The sequence below is a fragment of the Ambystoma mexicanum genome, chromosome 3p, assembly GCF_040938575.1.
Source record: "Ambystoma mexicanum isolate Mex_15411 chromosome 3p, UKY_AmexF1_1, whole genome shotgun sequence".
NCBI lineage: Eukaryota > Metazoa > Chordata > Amphibia > Caudata > Ambystomatidae > Ambystoma > Ambystoma mexicanum.
In genome coordinates, this window is record NC_090925.1 from 697,337,689 (window position 1) to 697,360,526 (window position 22,838).

General features: G+C 45.7%; 1 protein-coding gene and 1 long non-coding RNA gene across 4 annotated transcripts in view; one reads left to right on the plus strand and one right to left on the minus strand.

Moving 5' to 3' along the window:
- Positions 1–4,845, plus strand: part of LOC138580734 (uncharacterized) — a 77,247-nt gene extending 72,402 nt beyond the window's left edge. The window contains exon 3 of the long non-coding RNA XR_011304340.1: positions 3,455–4,845. This is a non-coding gene — a long non-coding RNA (uncharacterized lncRNA). The remainder of the gene's footprint in view (positions 1–3,454) is intronic.
- Positions 1–22,838, minus strand: part of LOC138580732 (lateral signaling target protein 2 homolog) — a 407,454-nt gene that overhangs the window by 4,784 nt on the left and 379,832 nt on the right. The window lies entirely within an intron of this gene.

The window sequence follows — 22,838 nt, forward strand, 5'->3', positions numbered from 1 at the left end:
TTATGTCATGGTTAAGGGGGAGGTGAAGGGTAGGTTGTTCACTTTTGTAGGAGCGTATGCCCCAAATGAAGATAAAGATGTGTTTTGGCAGGGGATGGGAGGGAAAATCAGAGATTTTGCAGAGGGAGCGATAATTGTAGGGGGAGATTTTAATATGGTTTTGAGCCCAGATAGAGATCGGAAATCTCCTAGCCCGTGCCCTGACCTTAGATCTCAAATGAAATTGGTGGATTCCTTCGGAGGGGTTAATGAGGGCTTGGGTCTTGTTGATGCTCACCCCCACCGTTGGCAATCGGGACCCTCTCTACACTTATTTTTCCCCAGTACATCAGTCGTTCTCCAGGATTGATTATGTGCTGGTTGACTCCTCGATTCAATGTAGAGTCCATCCCATGGTCCAACCGTGATCTGGTTCGTATCAGCCTGGAGATTCCCCAGGTGGCCCAGAGCAAGTCACAGTGGATATGTAACAACTCTCTCCTAATGGATATGGAACTACGGCAGTCTCTTCTAGATTGTATCACTGAATCTTTTTGTTTAAATGACAATGGGGAGGTGGAGGTTAGCGGGGTGTGGGATGCGTTCAAAGCCACGATCAGGGGTGTTCTAATGGAAATGGGAGCTAGGAGGAAGAAAGACAGATCTAGGGAGGAGCGAAAATTGAGGGAGCAGATTCTAGCTATCCAACCGGGGGGGTAAGTTGAGATCGCAGATGGATCCAGGTAAGCGTGAAAAACTCCAACAGCTTAGAGCGAAACTCTCCGCCCTCCTTCTGGGGCAGACGGAGAAGAAACTTGCGTTCCTCAAACAGCGTTATATGGAGAAGGGGGGAAAAGGCAGACAAGATTTTGGCTTGGAGGTTCAGGGAACTTTGTAACAATAGGCGAGTTAATTCTATTTCTGGCAAGGGTGGTGAAAAACTGCTTGGGGATGATCAAATTGCGGAACAATTTAAGTTGTACTACGAAAACCTTTATGCTTCTGAGTGTACCGGAGATGGATCTGAAGTGGATCGTTTTTTTGAGTCGCTTCCAATCCCCTGTCTAGCGCAAGAAAGTTCGGCCTCCTTGGAGCTCCCCCATCTCTCCCCAAGAGGTTATTTATGCTATTGCATCTCTGAAGAATGGTACTGCTCCAGGGGATGACGGATTCACCGTCCGTTTTTATCATTTCGCTCCACCTTGGCTCCGTTCTTGGCTAGGGTGTATAACTCTGCCTTGGATACTGGCTGTCTTCCCTCTTCAATGATGTCGGCTCTCATTGTGGTCATCCCGAAGGAGGGGGAAGGACCCTTCATTATGTCAATCCTATAGGCCCATCTCATTGCTAAATGTTGATATGAAAATATTGGCCAGACTCCTGGCGACCAGGTTGTCTAGATTCATTCCCTCTTTGGTTCACGGAGACCAGGTGGGCTTTATTCCCGGTCGCCAGGGGTCTGACAATATTAGAAAAACGGTGGACCTGATGTATGAGGTGTCCAAACGGGAGTCGGAGGTTTATCTCCTCTCGCTGGACTCTGAAAAAGCTTTTGACCGCGTAGAGTGGTCCTATATGGGAAAGGTGCTCTGTAAGATGGGTGTTGGTGATCAATTCTGTGGATGGGTTTCGGCCCTGTATAATGCTCCCTCTGCGCGGGTTCTAGTTAATGGTTTTACCTCTCCGAGCTTTTCGCTCTCTAGAGGAACTAGTCAAGGGTGCCCTCTATCTCCCCTTTTGTATGCTCTGGCTATGGAGCCCTTTGCCATCGCGGTCAGACTCGAGGAGATGATTTCCGGAGTGCGGTGTGGGGACTTTGAATTTAAATTGTCTCTCTTTGCAGATGACATCCTAGTGTATCTGTCTGGGATTAATGACTCCCTACCTCGGTTGTTAGAACTGATACGCGGTTTTGGAAGGTTCTCCGGGCTTAAGATCAGTGTTTCCAAATCCTGTATTATGCCCATGGGTAAGTTGGACAATGATATTAAGGGTAAGACGGAGGTGTTCGGGATGCGAATAGAGAGTGTCAGTACTAGGTATCTAGGCGCCAATATACCTAGGGATCTGAGCAGGATTTTTGAGTTGAACCCCCCCCCCCCCCCGTTGGCTAAGGTTAGTAGTGATCTGGATAGGTAGTCTCCCCTCACGCTTTCTTGGTTTGAGCGTATGGTTTCTGTGAAGATGAATGTGCTCCCCAGACTTCTTTATCTCTTCTCTTCCCTGTATCATTCCGGACTCTTTCTTTGCGTCTCTTCGAATGAGTCTTCTTCGCTTTGTGTAGGGTGGCAAGAGGGCTAGAATAAAATTTGGTACCCTGTCCCTCCCAAAGGTTTTCAGGGGATTTGGCCTGCCGGACTTCAAGCAGTATTACAAGGCGGCTCAACTGCGGGTGATGCTATAGCATTTGCGGGGTGACCTCAGGACGTACTGGACGTACGTTGAAGATGTGCAGGTTCACCCTCATAAGGTTAGGGATTTGCTCTGGGCCCCTCCTCGTTCTCTACCCAATGCAGCTAGGTCCCATCCGATTCTATCGGTTCTTTGGGCGCTGTGGAGACCAAGCAGGGACAACAAGTTACTCTCGTCATGGCTCTCCCCCCTGTCTTCTTTGTGGGGGCCTCCGCTCGATTTGGGGACCAGGGGTTTTCGAGGAACGCAGTCGTGGTCGGACCAGGGGATTGAGAGGGCCTCGCAACTGTTTGTCCAGGGAGGTTTTATCGAATTTGCCCGATTGTCAGAAATGATTCTGGAGAAGCCTCCTTCTATCTTTGATTACTTGCGGCTTAAGGGTATTCTTACTCAAGCAGACTGGATGGTTTCCCTCTCTCGTCCTTTGACCTCTTTTGAAAAAGTCTTTGTGGCGGCCAAGTCTAGGAAGGGGTCTCTCTCTAAAATCTACAATGTTTTTATTACGGCTGATTTGGAGGGTAGGTAGACGGTTAGGGGTGCGTGGGAGGAGAGACTGGGCACAACCCTTTATGATCTTGCTTGGGACTCTGTTTACCGGTCAATTTTTGGGGTGAAGCTCTATACTACAGCCATGGAGCACAACTTTAAGATTCTCCACTTTTGGCACCGGCCGCCCGCTTCCTTGTCTAAAATGTTTCCTGGTGTATCTCCAAGGTGTCCTAGGGTTTGTGCTGGTAGAGGAACCTGGTTCCACATGTGGGAGTGTCCGGTTATTCAGGTCTACTGGGCGGAGTTGCTGAGTTGGATCAAGGATATCCTGGGAATCTGTCCTTCCCTTCACCCCATGGATATCTTATTGGGTACCCCTAGGCCCGAGTGCGAGGAATTCCCTTTTTCTAGGGTGACTAGTGCGATGTTGAGGGCGGGGAGAATGGCTCTGGCCCAGAAGTGGAAAAGTTCCCAGGACCCAACGAAATCGGAATGTTTTAACAAACTTTTGTCAATCTTTACTCATGAGAAACTCGCAGCCATTGTCAATGATAACATGTCCTCTTTTTTGCAGGATTGGACTATTGTGCTTTTCAGTGCGGACTGTGAAGCTTTGAGGCTTGAAGATCTTGGGCCCTGCACGGAGTTCGATGATAGGAGGGTGGTGTGGAATTTGGTCTTCGAATGGAATGTGCCACCTAATGTCTTATGTTTATCTGGGACCTTGCAGATAGGGATATGTTGCTAAACAGCCTTAATTTGTACTGGGCCTTTGTCCCGGTCCTGGTGTACCTCTTGCTTCTGTTCTGTTGAACCCTGTGTAGCTCACTGTTCGGGGGGGTGGGGGAGGGTGTGTTCGGAGGGATAGGTGGGGATGGAGGGGAAGGGGTGTTATATGTTGTCTAGGTTGGACCCTTTATCTGATGATATGAGTGTTGTTATTGATGCTGAATAAACTCAATAAATACAAAGTGGAAAAAAAAAGGGTGAGATTGTCAGGATGCAGGAGAGCGAGCCAGGCTCCAAGAACAGCAGCAACTGGACATGTAACCAAGAGCCTCGGGGTGATACAAGTTTGGACATAAACCTTTCTCTATATGATGAAAATGTTGCAACGCATTTAAAAAAAAAGATGTAAGGTTCTATGTGGCAAAAGGAATGCAGCCCTGCTAATTTGCATACGTATTGCATCATCGAAATTGACCCCCAGAAAATTACATTACAGGAGTTTCAACTCTTAAGTCTAGTAAATTATGCGAGGAGCTTTTCTTTCTTTAATTTTGTTGTTGTTGAAATAACACCATGTACCAAATGTACCAAATCACTCCTAGTACCTCCCAATTTGGACAGCTACATTATGGTGAGATTACATAATTTCTCCTGCATACATGGATTTGACACGTGTTAGTCATGGCTGATATTTAGCAATATTTAAACGCTAACCAGTTCGATACCACACCTGGATGAGCAGTGTCGCCTTCCTTCAGGAACACAGGATTTCTGTAGATTATTGAAGTTCTCTACTAATCCTTCATTAGAGTCCCACTCGGAGATTGTTGGCAATCGACTCCCCCTGTTTTCAAATGAACACCAACTAGCGATGATGAACCTCCATGCTGATTGCCCTTAGAAAATAGTGGACCAATTAAAGGACCCCAACGTTTTGAGTCTCCACCTTATTGGACTTTATCGTTGTTTTTGAGTTATAACATTTTGTCTGTAGCCTAGCTAATTTTTAGTTTTGTTTTATTTTTCTTTGTTTTCAACAAAAATGTCAATTTCTAACTATGATTGGTCCTTGTAAGTAGCTGTTTTAGTAGATGGAAGACTACCCCTGATGGATATCTTCTTAGTTTTTGAGTAGACTGAATGCAGTGTTTGAAGTGATGTATGTTTCTACACATAACACATTTGAATCTGGTACTTCTATGGCATTTGACTTATAAAAAGTCACTGATTCACCACCTTTTCGTCTTCCTACTTACCATTTTATCATTTATAGTGATAACATTTTGCACTTGCACTTCGTTGAGACTTAACTGCCTTTTCTATTGGAATGTTTGCTTTTTATGTGCATTTTTAACATTGTCTTGAGATTAATAAAATTATCCGCTATATTTTTCCATAATCGGTCTTTGGTTTGTCTGTTAAGACTGGGGTTCTGATCCCCTGCAAAGCATTTGCGGTTTACTCTAGCAATAGAGACATTAGCCCTCTAGCACTTTTATGTTTTTGTTCAAGGCTTTGCCCAAATTTGAGGATGTGCTGGTAGTGGTCAAGTTTGTCCTCTCACCTCTCCTTCTTGTGTTTGTTTTGTTGTTGAAATAACACCATGTACCAAATCACTCCTGGATACATTATGGTGAGATTATATAATTTACCCAGGATCAGCCTAAACGATGAAGTCAGGATTTTTTGCCGAGCCTGGAATCTAGGTATTTGATCACCAACCTTCCCAGCGCTACTGGATGCAAATACATCAAGAGCGAAAATATTGTGTTTTATTGAGATGGACTTCTAAATACAAAAATGACAATAATTCAACCCGACATGTGATAGTTATAGATACATGTTGAACAAAGAGCATCATTGTAGCTTTATTTTCCGCCATCATCAAGGGACGTTCCAGACTATAATGTAATGTGAGCTAAGAAAAATCTTGTCTGGGTTTTAGAACTGCACTTCAAGGACATAGAGACATACAATGAAAATAAATGCAGGATCCCGTGGTTTCAACTAAGTAATTTACTTTGTGGGTGTTTCTTCAAAATACTTCGAATATGTATTTGTGGGATAAATGGTTTAAAAAAAGGGGGGTGAGGAGGGGTTTAGGGTGGAGGAGGTATTGAAGGGGAAGCCGGGGTGTGGGCATGTGGGTCTTGGTGTGATCCCTGAAGCAATATTCAATACTGTGTCTGCTATGATGCAAGGGCTTTCAACTGGACAGTGCCTGGAGCAGGTACTGTGATGGATCCAGTGTCCGAAACGGACCTCTGCACTCACGACCCTTGTGCCTACCTTGATAGGACTAAGCCCAGAAGGACGAGTCCTCAATGCAATCCACAACCTCTGCAGTTGTCTCTGAAGAAATCCGAGTATGGGAGGGATGGTAACATAGCTGTTTCCCCGACCCCTATCCTGCATAGGGTTACATGGGCATAAAGTCTGGTCCCCATCTCTCTTTTCTGGCTTAGCTGCGTGGTGGTCTAGTCAAGAATCCCCCTGGGCCTACCATAATTTAGTGGGATTGAGAGTGGTACTTACCTGTACTTTCCTTAACCTTTTGAAACTCGGAATCACAACCACTGGCATCATCCAATCACAGAGTAGCAAAAGCTCAATTACCCCTCTTTTTGTCCACCTTGCAAAGGGATCAGGGACCAAGGGATTTTTTGATAGATATATTTCTTATCTATCTAGAAGTCGCATAAAGACATATCATTGTCCAGAGGGCGTTCAAAGTTAAAAAAAAACACAATATTTTAATAGGTTAGGTTACACACTTCTATAAATGGTCGGTGCTTTCCACAAGGCACCTTCAGACTTTAGAAACAAATTGGAACACATAAAATTAAAAAGTCCAGCAAAAACACACACATATTCTATTCGTGGTGTCTAGGGTTAGTAAAGTGACAGTTCTTATGAAACACCTTTCCAAATCAATTGTTTAGATTTCTTATTCTGTTTGGGGAAACCAAAACATTAAATGCGCAGAATGAGAGTTTTAACGCTGCAAATTTTTAATTTTATGTGTTCCAATTTGTTTCTAAAGTCTGAAGGTGCCTTGTGGAAAGCGCCGACCATTTATAGAAGTGTGTAACCTAACCTATTAAAATATTGTGTTTTTTTTTTTACTTTGAACGCTGTCTGGACAATGATATGTCTTTATGCGACTCCTAGATACATAAGAAATATATCTATCAAAAAATCCCTTGGTCCCTGATCACTTTGCAAGGCGGACAGAAAGAGGGGTAATTGAGCTTTTGCTACTTTTCCTCTCAGAATTTAGTCCCATTGTTAGCTCAATCCCCCTTAACAAAAAATAGGGACTCACCCTTTTTTTATACACATCATCCAATCACATACACTGGCATCAACCTACCTGTAAAGTACATCTTTGGAAATCTATGAAAACTGAAGGGCACCAGGCCCCAATCCATCTCATGGTTGGAATTACTAAGTATTGGGGAACTATTTATAGAGTTGCAAATGTTTCTATAGCGTTTTATGCATCCAACTACTTCTCAGTATTCCACTGGTTTTGAATCAAACGTTTTTCATTTCTTTTTACAAGAGTGATTGTATATATGTAGGTATTTTTTAGTAGTTGCGTGACAATTACCCAGGGGTTTCATTGCTTAGTGTGTATTTTAAAGGCCTAATAAATCATTGCATTTCTTTGGAATTAGCTGCTGAACTTGAATTATTGGAGTGCTCTGTGTGCGTCTCATTGTAGCCTTAGACCACTCTCCTACGCCTCCCGAGTCTAAGCCTTGCCACTCCACTACCTACCTTGATTGGGTTTGATTAGACTTCAGTGTCTTTCGTTTTCACCATAATCGGTTGGACCCCAAATACCACTGCCAGTGTTGATTTCGCAAATCCATCTCAACAAGCTGCTTATTTAGTCTGATCCAAAATAACCATTCCATAATGGTTCTTTTTTTTGCTATATAATAAACATCATGCTTGCTGTAATATTTTTAGGATGTCAAGAAATACTGAAGCGTGCCAGCATTTTTGAGGAAAAATGCCATTTTACGTGGACATCTACTTCAGTCAACACCCGTAAATGGACAGCCGGTATTTCAAACTATCATTGCAAAAGAGCGTGGCAAAACAGGGAGCATTTGCAATGTTATTTTCTGGGAGTTATTTTTAATACTTTGTACTAATGCAAAATATGCATCATTGAAAAGATGAAGAATATGACAAGATTTAACACTCTGCACCATCTAATTGATGGTGTCTTACGCAAAGCAGATACAAGCTACAGAAAGAGATTACTGGGTAAGTAATGCCCCTTAGACATGCACGTTGACCGAATTAAACTTGAACTAGCATAATGAATGTAGAAGCCAAAAGAACCAGAGCATCCAGTATTAAGAACAGCTGGCTTGAAAGTATTTTAAATATGTCTGTAAACAAGCTAGAATAATATTCTATCAAACTGTTAATGTAGAATGTGGATTAGACAGTAGTGTAATGGAATGTTGTTGGTCTACAAACATTGCAGTCATTTTCACATTGAGATGCTAGAAGTTCCATATAAAAGCATTAAAGACGTACATTCTGTGAGTATATTTCCAGCTACTAAAAGAGGCTTAAAAACTAGGAAAGACTTCCACATGCCACCTCCTTATGCAGTAATAGATAACTCACAGTTGGACTAACTTTAGACACAGTCTTTATTGATTTCAGCCCAAAGGACTTTACCGATCAATTGAGTTATCAGCATTGTCCACGGTACACACAACCCAAAGACTATACATACTTTAACTCACCGACTAAAATAAATAACTGCCCACATACCAGATATGAAGGAACATAGCCAACTAAGCTCCACACATACCACACATATACAATTAGTATATCCCACCAAAAAAGAAACTACAAAGCAAGCAGTCGCATCTTTTAATGCCACAAATAATGCGAGTTTCCCCATCACAAAATAAAGAGTCTAAAAAGAAACTCGACAATGCAATGCTAAACAGTCTGCCAGCATTTATCAATACAGGTGGTCAACTGTTGTGCAAATTCAACAGTACAGTTACTCCTACACATTTGGTCTTTAGTTCAACATATCCAAATTGCCACACAAAACAGTTACTTTCTTACCTGGTAACGTTCTTTCGATGGGATGTTCCGATGACGTATTCCACATCTGCGACAGGTAATCATCACAGCTGTGCTGCTTCGGAATTTTTTTTCCTGCGTTGATGACGTCGATACGCTGTCCTCGAGGGCCTCCGTCGAGCCAACATCACCCGATGTTATAAGTACGACGCCCTTAGCTTCAGTTGTAGTTTTTTTCCCAGAACGTGTGGCACCAATCTTCTGCCAGTATGACTACAGAAAGCCTTGCGGAAACGGAAGCTGCAATCGCATAAGAAATTCTGTAGAGGGGCAGGCTGGGAGGGTACGATGTGGAATAAGTCATCGGAACATCCCATCGAAAGAACGTTACCAGGTAAGAAAGTAACTTGTTCTTCGAAGGGATTGGTTCCTCCGATGTATTCCACATCTATGACAGACTCCCAAAGCAGTACCAACGTAAAGAGGTGGGAAAAGAATTTAAAATTTTAGAATGCCCAATTAAATTGCAGAATAGAGGACCACCTTGCCAAAGGCCAAATCTTGCCCCTGGATAGAATCCAGGGAGTAGTGTTTTACAAAAGTATGGACAGAGGCCCATGTGGCTGCTTCACAAATGTTACGAATGTGAACACCCCTCTGCAGGGCAGTAGAGGCAGCCACACCCCTAGTAGAATGGGCCAGTAAGCCTATCGGAGGGTCCTTACCCGCCAAGCGGTAACATTCAGAAATTGTCAAGATAATCCGTCTAGACAATGTCTGTTTAGTAACAGCTTGTCCCAAACGCCTTCCAGCATATCCTATAAAGAGCTGATCGTCCACTCTGACCCGGGACATGTGTGAGATGTAGAAACTTAAAGCTCTCCTAGGCTCCAACCTATGGAGCCTCTCCTCTTCCTTACCAGGATGCAGAGGAGGATAGAACCCCGGAAGAATTCCAGAAGAATGACCTTCTGGCTTAAATGAAATTCCGACACAACTTTCGGAAGAAAAGAAGGACGAACCCTGAGGACAACCCTGTCCTTCTGGAACACTGAAGGGTGGCTTAACGGAAAGTGCCTGTAAGTCACTCAATCTGCAAGCGGAAGTGACAGAAACTAAAAATACAGCTTTCAAGGTCAACAGTCTCAAAGGACAAGAATGTAAAGGCTCAAACGGAGCTCGCATTAGGAATTTTAGAACCAGGTTCAAATCCCAACCGGGCACCTGGAAAGGTGACGGTGGGAACACATTAGTGAGCCCTTTCAGAAACTGAGAAATCAAAGGAATTTTAAAACAAGAACACTCCTCAGAGGAGCGCTTGAATATGGACAGCGCTGCCAGGTAACCTTTAATGGTACCCACTTGCAGGCCCTTGTGGGCTAACGAAAGCAAAAAAAAAACAGAACCACAGGAATGGCACATGAAAAAGGATCCAGATTCTTAACCCTGCACCAGTCGCAGAACTTTCTCCAACGGCAACAGTACAGGGACTTCGTTGCAGGCCTTCTGACCGAAAGCAACACCTCCATCACGTCTTCAGGGAGTTCCCAATCCTTATACCTCAACCTTTCAGAAGCCAAGCATGAAGGTTGAGGGACTTGACCTCTGGATGGAGAACCTCACCCCCCCCCCCCCACCCGTGAGAGCAGATCGTCTCGGTAGGGAAGACGGCGTGGAGGGCTGATGGACATGTCGAGAAGGTGCGGTTACCACATTCTCCTGGCCCATGCCGGAGCAAATGAGGATCATTCGGGAACCAAAACTCCGTAACCTCGGCAGCACTTGCGGAATGACGGGGACTGGAGGAAACACGTACATCAGTGGGAAGGACCACTTCACTATGAACGCGTCCCCTAAGGCTCCTTTTGGAGGAAATTCCTGCGAGCAGAATCTTTTGCACTTCTGGTTGACACTGGTGGCGAAGAGATCCACTTGTGGTGTCCCCCAAAGGGCGAAGATCTCCAGGAGAATCTCCTGAGCCAGCTCCCACTCGTGAGAGACCGTGCACTGCCTGCTCAGAGCGTCCGCCGCCGCGTTTTTGTCTCCGGCCAGATGAACTGCCGAGATCAAAATTTCCTGCTAGATGGCCCAGAACCAGAGCTGCACCACCTCTCTGCACACAGGGAGAGACCCTGCCCCCCCCCCCTTTTTGTTGAGGTAGTGCATGGCCACTGTATTGTCCGTCAGAATCAGGACATTCTCCCCCCGCACAGACGGCAGAAAAGCCTTCAGGGCTAGCCTGATGGCCCTCAACTCCAACAGATTAATATGGAGTCTGGACTCCGACGGAGACCAACGACTGTTGACTGTCAACTCGTTGGCATGAGCTCCCCATCCCGTGAGGGATGCGTCCGTCACGATCGTCACCTCTGGCCAGGGTAGCCAAAATGGAGCCCCCTTCATCAGATTGCCTTAGACAGCCCACCACAGAAGATCCAGGGCGACCGAGGGTGGCACCTGAACAGGATCCGACATCCTGCCGGAGGACTGTGACCACTGCATCTTGAGAGCCCACTGCAGAGATCTCATCCGCAGCCTGCCCTCTGGCACCAGGAGAATGCAGGATGCCATGAGGCGAGCAACCTCAAGAACTTGAACGCCGGGAGACTCTGGACATGTTGAAACTTGTGCACCATCTGCAAAATGTGATAAGCCCTCATCTGGGGAGGAAAACACAGCACCAGGGATGTGTTAAGCACTGCTCCGAGTACTGGAGCAACCGGGTAGGTGTCAAGTGGGACTTCTTTAAGTTGAGGGAGAAGTCCAGCCTGTGAAGGGAGTGGCAGGTGACTGAAAGATGATCCAGGACTTGCTCAGGAGAGCGCGTCCTGATCAACCAATCGTCCAGGTAGGGGTAGACGTGAATCCCCCCTTTCCTGAGATACGCTGCCACCACCACCCTGAGCTTGGTGAAGACCCTCAGGGCAGAGGTCAATCCGAATGGCAGGACCTGAAAATGAAAGTGCGAGTCGCCCACCGCGAACCTCAGGTACTTCTTGCGCTTGGGATGAATTAGCACATGAAAGTAAGCGTACTTGAGGTCGAGAGACACCGACCAGTCCTGAAGTTGAAGGGCCAGCAGGACTTGAGAAAGAGTAACCATCTTGAACTTGTCCTTCCTGAGGAGCTTTTCCAAACCACGCAAGTCCATGATGGGTCTCAATCCCCCATCTTTTTTCGGGATCAAAAAATATGGGGAATACCATCCCTTGTTCCTCTCTGCTACAGGCACCAGTTCTATGGCACCTTTCTCCAGCAGGGATTTGATTTCCTGAGCAAGGAGCGGATGCGGACTCTTCAGAGAGATTCCCTGGTGGATTGTCGTGAGGCCTCTGCCGGAAAGGAAGACTGTAGCCATGGGTTATGATCTCCAGAACCCACACATCTGAGGTAATGGCACACCATTCTACAAGATGCTGCGCCAGCCTTCCCCCAACCGGCGAACCATGGGACATGGCCTCATGACTGAGCTGAAGCGGCTGCGGCAGTGCCTGAGGGCAAAGAGGCAACTGCTCGAGCGGCCCTGGCACCTCGAGTACCCCGTTTTCCACCTCTGGTACTCCTACATTGGCCCCTTTGACTGGCCGCTCCCCTCGATCTACCAAAAGACTACTAGTATCGAAAGGAACCTCCCCTCCATTGCTGTCCCCTAGGACAAAAAGGCAGAGGTTGGCGGACTGCAGCGCTCAACGACTTTGCTGCAGCCTTTGAGGTCTGCAACCTCTCAAGGCTCTCGTCAGCCTTGCTGCCAAAAAGATGTAAACCATCAAAGGGCATGTTGAGAAGCCAGGCTTGTACGTCAGGAGCAAACGCCGACTTCCGCAACCACGCAAATCTGCGCATCACGATGCTTGCCGCCATGGACAGGCTGACACAGTCTGCCATGTCCAGACCAGACTGAACGTATTCACACATGGCATCCTTGCCATCCTTAACAAGGGCAAGAAAACCATCCCGTTCCTCCACTTCGGGAATATGTTCAGCCGCCAAAGACAATTCCACTGAGTGTGAGTGAAACGTGCTAAGTCACACACAGAGTTGGCTGCCTGTAAAGCCATACCCCCTGAAGAAAACACTTTCTTCGCCCAGCCATCAAAACTTTTGTCGTCCCTATGGTAGGGTACGACGCCTGCTTGCCGGGGCCGTAGCCGCAGCCGCCTGCATCACGAAAATCTCCAGAGTGGGGTGCCTAGTCAAGTAGCAGGGGTCGCTACTGGCTGGATGGTATTTTTTCAGCAACGCCTTGCTCACTGCCGGGAGACTCTCCGGAGCAGTCCAAGCTGCCGCCACCCTTCTCTGTAAAGCTATATGAAATGGCAGCACCGGGTCAGTGGGTGGACCTTGGTCAAGGTTATCTGTCAGGTCATCCTGCAGAAAATCCACTGGTGGCGCAGACCAGCCCAAATAATCTGTCACCCTCGACATGAGGCACCTGTATGAAGATTCAGCATGCGTACCAGGCTCAGGCCTGCCAAACTCGACCTCCGGGGAGGTATCAAGACCACTGGCGTCATGCAAAGACTGACGCAGGTCTTCCAACTGGCTATGACCAGATAACAGGTCGTCAGGCACCTCATCGGGTACCAAACCTTCCTCAGACCCTTCATCCACCTCAGAGATATAATCCAGAGGCTGGAATAAATCCCTGGATGAGGGCACAGAAAAAGGTTCAAATACAGGCCTCACTGACTTCCTCAGGGCCTTCCTCGGAGTCTCCACTGATGCACGGGGTACCTCTGGTACAGCCTCCACAAAAGGCGTTGAGGGCGTCGCCAGAATCGGCGTCGAGCGTGGCACCGATGGCTCTGACACAGGCCTCATGGGCGGTGCCCCGAGCGTGTCCTTAGACGGTCTCGGCGCCAATGGCATTGACGACTTCCTCGGAGGAGGAGCCTCGAGAGAGTCCCTCGACGGACATGGCACTGATGGCGTCGACGTCTTCTTAGAAGACCTCACAGGTTCCGCTGGTCTCGAGGGCGTCAAGGACCGGGAGCGGGCTTGGCTAGAGTGATCCACCTTGTCCAATCGGGACCTCAAACGCTCCCGATGATCACGCCGACTGCCCGACCCCGAAGGCGTGCGAGCGGTGGCCCTAGCACGTTCCCTGCTGGCTTCTTTCGAAGGCACGGCTGGAACGGAGCCCTACGATTGGAAAATCACCATCATCTCCGTACGAAATGCATCCCCTTCTGAAGGAGAGGAATGCTTGTTGGGACAAGCAACCCGCTCTTTGGCGGAGTCCTTGGACGAGGACGGGGAAGGTGACCGTTGACGGCGCTTCCGCGAGTGCCTCGAGGAGGCAGAGGAATGGCAGGAACCACTACGGGACTGAGACCCCTGGATTTACACCGACGACGCAGAGAGTCGCCCCTCAAATCGTTGGTCGAAAACCCCACAGATTTAGACTTTCAGGGTTTGGAAACCCTACCTACAGTAAGCTTCTTCCACTCCTGCAAGGCCTTCGACGTTAACGACTGACAATTGTCACAGTCATCGGTGGCGTGGTCCTCGCCGAGGAACCAGAGGCAGACGTCGTGCGGGTCCGTACGTGATATCTTGGGACCGCAGTCCCGACACTTCTTGAATCCCGGCCGCGGGGTAGAAGACAAAGACATGATATCTTCACAAACACCAAGTTTGAAGAACAGATAGAAGTAACTGAAGAACCGATCTCCGAAGCGAACACGATCGCAGAAAAATGAGGCTACGGGCGTTGTGCGTCCTACTTAGAACATCCGGTGATGTCGGCTCGACAGAGGCCCTCGAGGACAGCGTATCGATGCAGGACGCAGACGCCGACATTTTTTTTCGAAGCAGCAGAGCTGTGGTGATTACCTGTCATAGATGTGTAATACCAATCCCTTCGAAAGTCAATTCTTAAAAAAAAATAATCCACAGACATATAAATCAAAACCAATTAAATGCATGCATGCAGCGCAGTATCCACTGCTATTGGTAATTACCTCCAACAAATGTTTGCTGATCGGGACCATAATCCTTACGAGCGGTTAGCCAGATTCACACCATACAACATCCAACCAGAAACGTCAACCAAATAATAGTAGTCAGTTTTATCTACGATAAAGAATGCCCTTCTGAACAAATGGGTCAACAACAACCTGTACAAAATGAAAATGTCATTTTACTTCATATTTCAGATGCTGGAAAGTTCCCATTTGTATTTATTACATTTATAGAGCGCTTTACTCCATTTAATGAACCCTTATCCAACCAGAGCATGCAGAATAATTGTGTGAACTGTTTCCTGGAGTTAAAAAAAATATTCAAATAACGCTACAGAAGAATTACTCTGATACTCCGCTTATAAAGCACATGGTGGAAAAATAGATACTTTGATTACTATGCACATAGTCAAGTATCCATCTCAGGTAAAAATAGTAACATATCCAATCATTTATCATTGTGGGAATTCAATAACCAATTAATTAGATGGCTGAGATCCTAGGAATTTCATTTGGGATGAATGCAGTGAGAACACTCTGATCAAAGAAAGACTTCCCTCGATTTTAAGAAACCTACTGTGACGATTCACAGGGTGTCGTCACTTCTCCCCAGGGGGAACCCCTTCTCATGAGGCTAGGGAGGTGAGACTAGGGCAAATATTCCCCATAGGGGTGGTTCAATGTGGGAAGATCTAATGGGCAGGGGTTCCCCTCCTGGGGATGAGGACGACCACCTGGGTGATAGGCAGCACAACACCCAAACCTGCCCGAAACCTCCATTACCCTTTCACCCCCCATCCCTGACTGATACATCCATGTGCTATTGTAACATGATGTCAGTGTCACCAACTGAGACGAACAAGATCATCTGAGACAAAAAGATTAACCCCAATGCAAGTACTGAGAAGAGGTGGCCCCAAGGAGCCATGAAGAGTGATCCACGTAAGTAGAGGGAACATTCTAGTGGTGCACGGGGGAGTGTTCACCCAAGCAACATAAAAGTAGACTAAGGACTCAGTGAAGGAGAGAACAGTCCTGGATACAGGCCAACCCAGAAGGAGAGCAGCACGACAGATGGTCCAGCCGGAGAAAAGCAAAGGAGACGCAGAGAATGCCCTGGAGAAGTTGAAGGTCATCATCTGCTGGAGACTGGAACCAGGTGGCGCAAATCCTTGGCCCGGTGGTGTGGAGATGGTCGGGCACGTGGCTGGAGGCTGGGAAGCTGTGGCGCGACCCTGAGGGCCTGCAACAATGCCTACACAGCCAGCTTGGAGAACCCGGAGCGAGAACAAGGAGCAAGAGCAGCCAAGACACAGAATGCCGGCACATAGCAAACAAATATAGCAAGACCCCAGGAAGAACCAGCAAAGCATCCTGGAGCCAGTGAAGGTAATGGGTTCAACGCAGGCACTGGTAGGGGTGTAAAGTTGGTGAATTAATGCAAGTTAACCAAAAAGAACAATAAGAATAATCTCCTTTATGGCAGTACTTGGCAGGAGAGTGAACCGTGAACCAAGTGGCCTAGCACAAGAGGGAGAGAGGCAAGGGTTTGAAACCCAAGCAAGATAAGTGTCTTGAACCGGAACCAGTACCAACCAAGTACCTGATGGAGTTGCCCTCCAGACAGTGGCAGAGAGAAGCCTACAGGCCACCAGGGAAGGGCCTGGGACCCTGTGTACCGTAACAGCGGAGAAGAGGAAGCCATTGGCCGTTCCAGAAGGGTCTGGGACCCCAACAGACAGTGACTAAAGGATCGAGGAATTCATCCTCACGATAGGTTGTGAAGATAAGCCCACTAGCTTTAAGAGAAGGATTTGGGATACAAACAAGATTTGGGACATTGTTGAAAGCAAGCCACAATGGCAAAGTATGCATCAAGTTAGAAGCACAGAGAAAAGTTTGTATCGAGTAATACCAGGTGAAGGGAGTTATTCTCCTGGTACCACAACAGAAGTCTTAATAGAAATGCCAGGGGACGGGAGTCATTCCCCTGGCTTTCTGTTGAACTGCGCTAGGACAGACCAAGAGAAGGGAAGCATTCACTTGGTCCTGAAATAAGAGTGAGAGTCAGACGCAAGGGGAAGGGAGTAATTCCCCCTGGTTTTAATAGAAATAGTGTACAATAGTAGCAGGAGAAAGGAGTCATTCCCCTGGAGAGAACATAGTATATTTACTTTGACAGACATTCTGACATATCCTTTTATTATTAGTTCTGATCCACAGAAACCCCTCTAAAAAGTTAAAAGATAGTGAGGATCCTTTTCATTTCCAAAATAAAAAAAGTCTAACCAAAATCATGCCACCTTTGTGCCCGTCTTCTTCTTCGACACCCTTAAGCTACACAATATTACTAAAAAGTGCAATTACAATTTGGACATGTATCAAATGAAACCACAAAATAAGCAAAGGCCGAATCATTAATGCCATGGTCTATTAAAATACTGACAAATTCCATCAATACAAAGAATATGCGTAATGTTATGACAGTGCATGTAAGCCAAATTCAAAACCCTAACAGTACCTCACCATATAGAAACCCTTTTGTAAAACACACCCGCCTTTACCTTAAAGTAAAAAATACTGTAACATAGTATCGGAAATAACAGTTTGTGAAGGAACATCATCAAAGAATTGTTAGGAATAATTTGTTTTTATGTTTCAACTTTCCGTCCATAGATTTCTATGGGACACCCTTTTTTGTTGCTTATTTGGAACCCGGCCCTAACCTTTTGGAGGTAAATAAAGCCCTCTGCTATACTTTCATAGCCTGTTTTGCTCATTCTTATGGGGGAACCACCTAGTCCCCAAAAGTATCAGTTCTGAGACTACATCTCCCTTTGTAAGAATTGAGGTTAGTCAGGGTTGTGAATTACAGGTTACGCATTTTTTGAAAACTAGGAACTTTGATCTGAAACTAACTAGACTTGAGTCATTTGCTTAAGGATTAAGGACTACTGCATTTGAACTTATTCTTTTGAATTTGAATTTCGAATTTAGGAAATACCACCATCCAAGTTTTAAACGTGCCTTGCTTGCCTGATTGTGTGTATTTGCGAGCATCTTGCATTTTGCGAAGCCGTGCTACATCATACAACATTACTTACTCAAACGCTTGAACGTTCGTATTTGTTTGTTTTTGCTGCTGTATGTGTTGAACTTGCGCATCTTACTTATCTTTGCCTGCAAACTAGAAAGAGAGCGTGAGTTGAGAGATTATATCTTTCAGCTGACTGCTCAGATCTTTCCACATTAAACGGATTCCTGACTACTAGTCAGCCTCTTGCGAACTACATATCCCAGCAGCCTTTGAGCTGCAGAAATAGAAACGTCAGGCGCTTCAGCGCCGGCGCTTCTGGGACGGTGCCGGTCTACGCCGGTCCCGGTGGGCATCAGCTATCGGCCCTACACTCTGCCCGACTACATCCATACAGGGTTAACAAAACCGGTAAGAAATGGGCTTTTTAAAATTCCTACAGTTGCTAACTGATGCGAACAAACTTGAAAACGAAAGACTGGTTAAAAGTTTTCTCGACAACAGAGAAATCTCCGAGCCTCTCCTTTCCTGACAAAGACTTAGGCACAGACACCTTGCCAAATGAAACACATTCCCAGACCATTTCGAGACCTACCACCCCCGCTATCACTCACTTAATACCTACTTGCCCTGGAAATGCCACCTTGAAAATTGCACTCCTAAATACCAGGTCACTCAACAAACACTCACAAGATGTGCAGGATTACATTACTCAAGAAAATTTGGACATTCTCTTCCTCACGGAAACTTGGTTGCCAGAACCAATAGGCCCAGTTATAAGCCTAGAAAACAGCCTAACAAACATTAATTACCACATCGCTAATAAGGGCTCCACTTGCATCTCTGGTAATCAACTTGACTGGATTATCACAAATAACGTTCCATTGACAGTGACCGATACCATTCTATGCATTTGGACAGATCACTACAAAGTTGAAGCTACATTCTCCCTCACTTTCAAAGCTGATCATTTTGACAATTCCCCTAAACCAGTTCTAAGCAGAAACTTTAAGAAAATCACACATGACATTCTCAAAGGCGGCCTTACTCACGTCATGAACAATACTGCAGATAATGATTCTTGCGAAAACATCATCCGCAAATTCAATAATCATTTCCAGGAGATTCTCGACAAACATGTGCCACTTAAAAATAAACAGGCTTGCCCCAACCCTTACCACCAGCATTGGTACACACCTGAATTGAGCACTTTCAAAATAGCTAAAAGGAAATTAGAAAGAACATGGCACAAAACCCCTTCAGAGGAAAATAAAGAAAACTGGAAAAAATGTGACCTCTCATACAGAGCCAAACTGTTTGAAGTAAAAAAAGAGTACTATAATACTCAAATTACCAGTGCTTCTAACTCCACTGGAAAATTGTTCCGAATCCTAAAATCCTTCGAAAAACCACCCACTCTCTCCTCACCCTTTCAACCAACCTTGAGCGACTGTGAAGCAGTTCAACTTGCCTTTTCAAATAAAATCAAAAAAGCCAGAGACTCCATTATAAATTGCAAAACATCGGATCCGTCACCACCTGCGCAACCCAAGGTGACGTATCCTGCTCTAGACATCCCTAAATTCACATTCATTGAAGACATGAATGACACTCTTTCTTCCATAAACTGCACCACCTGCGCCGAAAACATCATACCTCCAAAACTGATTCTTGATAATGTTGAAATCTTTTCCCCTTTTCTCTGTCGTATGACAAATGCTTCCTTCAGGCACCGAAAGGTACCAACAGAAATTAAAACAGTCACAGTCACCCCCCTAGTCAAGAAACCTGGACTAGATCAACAAGACCCCACCAACCTCAGACCCATTACTAATTGTAACTTTCCCCTGAAGGTACTCGACAAAATAGCGACCAAACAACTGCAAGATTATGTAGATCAACACAGCCTGCTACACCACAAACAACTTGGCTTTAGAAGTGCCCACAGCACAGAGTCAGCACTGTTGGACTTGCAGACAGAAATGCTGAGCATCCTGGACAGAGGTAAAACAGGATTGCTAATCCTCTTGGACCTCTCGGCAGCTTTTGATTTGCTAGATCATGGAAAGCTCCGAGAGGCCCTAGGCGCAGCTGGAAACTGCTCCCATGATGCAATAGATTGGGTATCATCATTTCTAGAAGACAGGAATTAAAAAATCAACTGGGCAGGTCATTCCACCTCACACAAACCTGTAGATTGTGGCGTCCCTCAGGGAGCCAGCTTCTCTCCCTTGTTCTTCAACTTATACATCCGTTGCCTCTGTACACTTCTATCTCAGCTTGGAATCTTTTTCACCAATTTCGCTGACGATGCACAGCTCATTCTAGAGTTGAGTGGAAACCATTCCTTAGACAACGAGAAGTTATCGGTTATTTACAACACCATTGAAAACTGGATAATAACAGACTGGATGTGTCTTAATATCTCCAAAACAGAACTTATGACCTTTGGAAGTGCTAAAGCCTTAAACAATCTTGGCTTGGACTATTCCACCTTCACTATAAAAGACTCCACCATTAAGGTATCAAATAAGGTCAAAACCTTAGGTATTTATTTACAATCTTCCCTAGGTGCAGAAGCCCAAACCGCTTATTTAAAGCGAAATTGTCAATATTTCCAAAGGCTTCTCTGCCAGATCAGACCATTTCTAATCATCAAGAATAGTGCCACGATAGGGAGAGCTACCATTCTGTCTCGCTTGGATTATGGGAACGCGTTAATGCTTGGCGCCAGCAACAACTGCCTGAAACAATGCCAGATTATCCAGAATAATGCTGTCAGGTCCATCACTAACAAATCTAAGCGTGAACACATCACCAAGGACAGATATGATCTCCATTGGTTGGCAGTGAAGGAACCGATCCTGTTTAAATCACTGACCCTAGCCCACCGATGTCTCTATGGCACGGCGCCAGCATACCTCAGGAAAAAATTCAGCTGGTATGAGCTGAGCCGTAGTTTGAGATACGCCAAACAAGGACTGATCAATCCCAGCCTTCCAGGTAAAGCCACAGGTCTTGGTCGAGCTTTTCCGAGCCTGGCGACTTCCCACTGGAACAAACTGCCTTGCAGCCTTAGACTGGAAAGCAACATCCAACTCTTTAGGAAGCAATTGAAGACCTTTCTCTTCAAATAATTAGGCAACTACTACACCGCATCATGTTGCCATCTTTCTGCTCCTCCTCTCTCTACTCCCTTTTTGTGTCGTCCCGTTAATCTTCGTCCTTGTGTCTTTTTTCGCGCCCTGATGCTTGCGAGCTTCGGCGCGTTATAAATAAATAAATAAATAAATTATTGTTTTGTTACAAATGCACACATCATCTTACGGTGAAGTGCACCTAGGATACTTTCTATCCTTATAACATTTGATATAATGGCTTTTTGTTTACTTTTACAATGTGCCTAAGACAAACTGTTGGCAGCTGTGATATCTTTACAGTTTGCAAGTGCAAAAGTAAAATATCACATTTCATGCAAATGGCTACCATTGGTGGCTAGCACCTTAATATTGCTAGGCCACAAAGATTTTCACTTGTTCTTTGGCCATACTGTTCTTTGACCTTCTTCCTTCCTTCTCAGGCCAGGAAACTGCTTCTATTGAATTCCCTTTTCCGGGGAAAGCTGTGGCTTTCACGGGCCAAGGGTTGGTTAGTGTGTGTGACAAGAGGAAGGGGCTAGGACTGTCTAGTCCTAATCCACATCCCTGATGCCTGAATGTCTGTTGCTGGGCAGATGCTCTGGCCAGTAACTATCCAGGACTGAATAGCCACTGCCGGTTTATATGGTGCAAATCATTACCATTGGTGGGCTTGCTCTGACACCGAATCCTGGATGGAAGGAGGGCTTCAGACACCATTCAACAGATCATTATTGGAGCCAAGACCTCTATGAAGAGCAGCCTACCGACGACCCCTGCAGCTGACCAGCATAGACGCCTGTGCAATCCTGGTGAAGCTCCGCTCCTCTGTCCAGATCTCAAGAAGAACAAGTTACTTCTTACCTGGTAACGTTCTTTTGATTGGATGTTCCTCCAACGTATTCCTCATCTTAGATGTATTCCATCCAGCTTTGCTGCTCTTCGGAAATGTTTTCGGCAGAGGGCGCCGTGTGTCGATGTCGTCGAGTCGATGGTCCCTCGAAGGCCTCCGTCGAGGGCGACGTCATCGGGTGTATAAGTAGCACGCGCGGCGCCCGTTGGCCTAAGTTCTGTTTTTCCCCTCTTTTTTATCTGTGATCTTGTACTGTTTTTGTAGATTGTGCTGGCAGACACGTATCAGCCTTGCGAGATTTGAGATGGCAATAACCCGGAAAAAATCCACAGAGTGGTAGGTTGGGAGGGCGATGAGGAATACGTTGGAGGAACATCCAATCGAAAGAACGTTACCAGGTAAGAAGTAACTTGTTCTTCGAGTGGATTGTGTCCTCCAACATATTCCTCATCTTAGATAGGCTCGCAAAGCAGTATTTTGCATAGTTCCTCTGGAGGAGGGGTCAGATTATTATTTTTATTCATTTATTTTTTTAAACTGCCCTTAGATGGCAGAGTAAAGCACTGCTTTTCCAAAAGTTAGCTCCCTAGACTGGGAAGCATCCAGGTTATAGAATTTTGAGAAGGTGTGAAGCGAAGACCAAGCTGCTGCTTTGCAAATGGACCTTATAGGGACACCTCTTTGAAGGGCTGTGGAAGAGGCGATACCTCTGGTGGAATGAGCTCTTAACCCTTCAGGTGGGTCTTTTTGTGCTAGTCTGTAGCATTCTGAAATGCAAAGCACGATCCAGCACGAAATTGTTTTGTTACTGATTGACCCAGCTTTCTTCCAGTGTAGCCTATAAACAACTGGTTGTCCACTAAGTCTAGAAAGCCTAGAGATGTAAAAGCTTAAAGCTCTTTTTGGGTCCAGTCTGTGTAGTCTTTCTTCCTCCTTAGAAGGATGAGGTGGAGGATAGAATGAGTGTAAAACAATTTTCTGATTTAAATGAAAATCAGATATTACCTTCGGTAAAAATGATGGTTTAACCCTCAACACAACCCTGTCCTTATGGAACACAGTATAGGGTGGCCCAGAAGATAGTGCCTGCAATTCGCTCACTCTTCTTGCTGATGTTAGAGCAACTAAAAATGCTGTTTTCCATGTTAATTATCTTAATGGACATGTGTGTATAG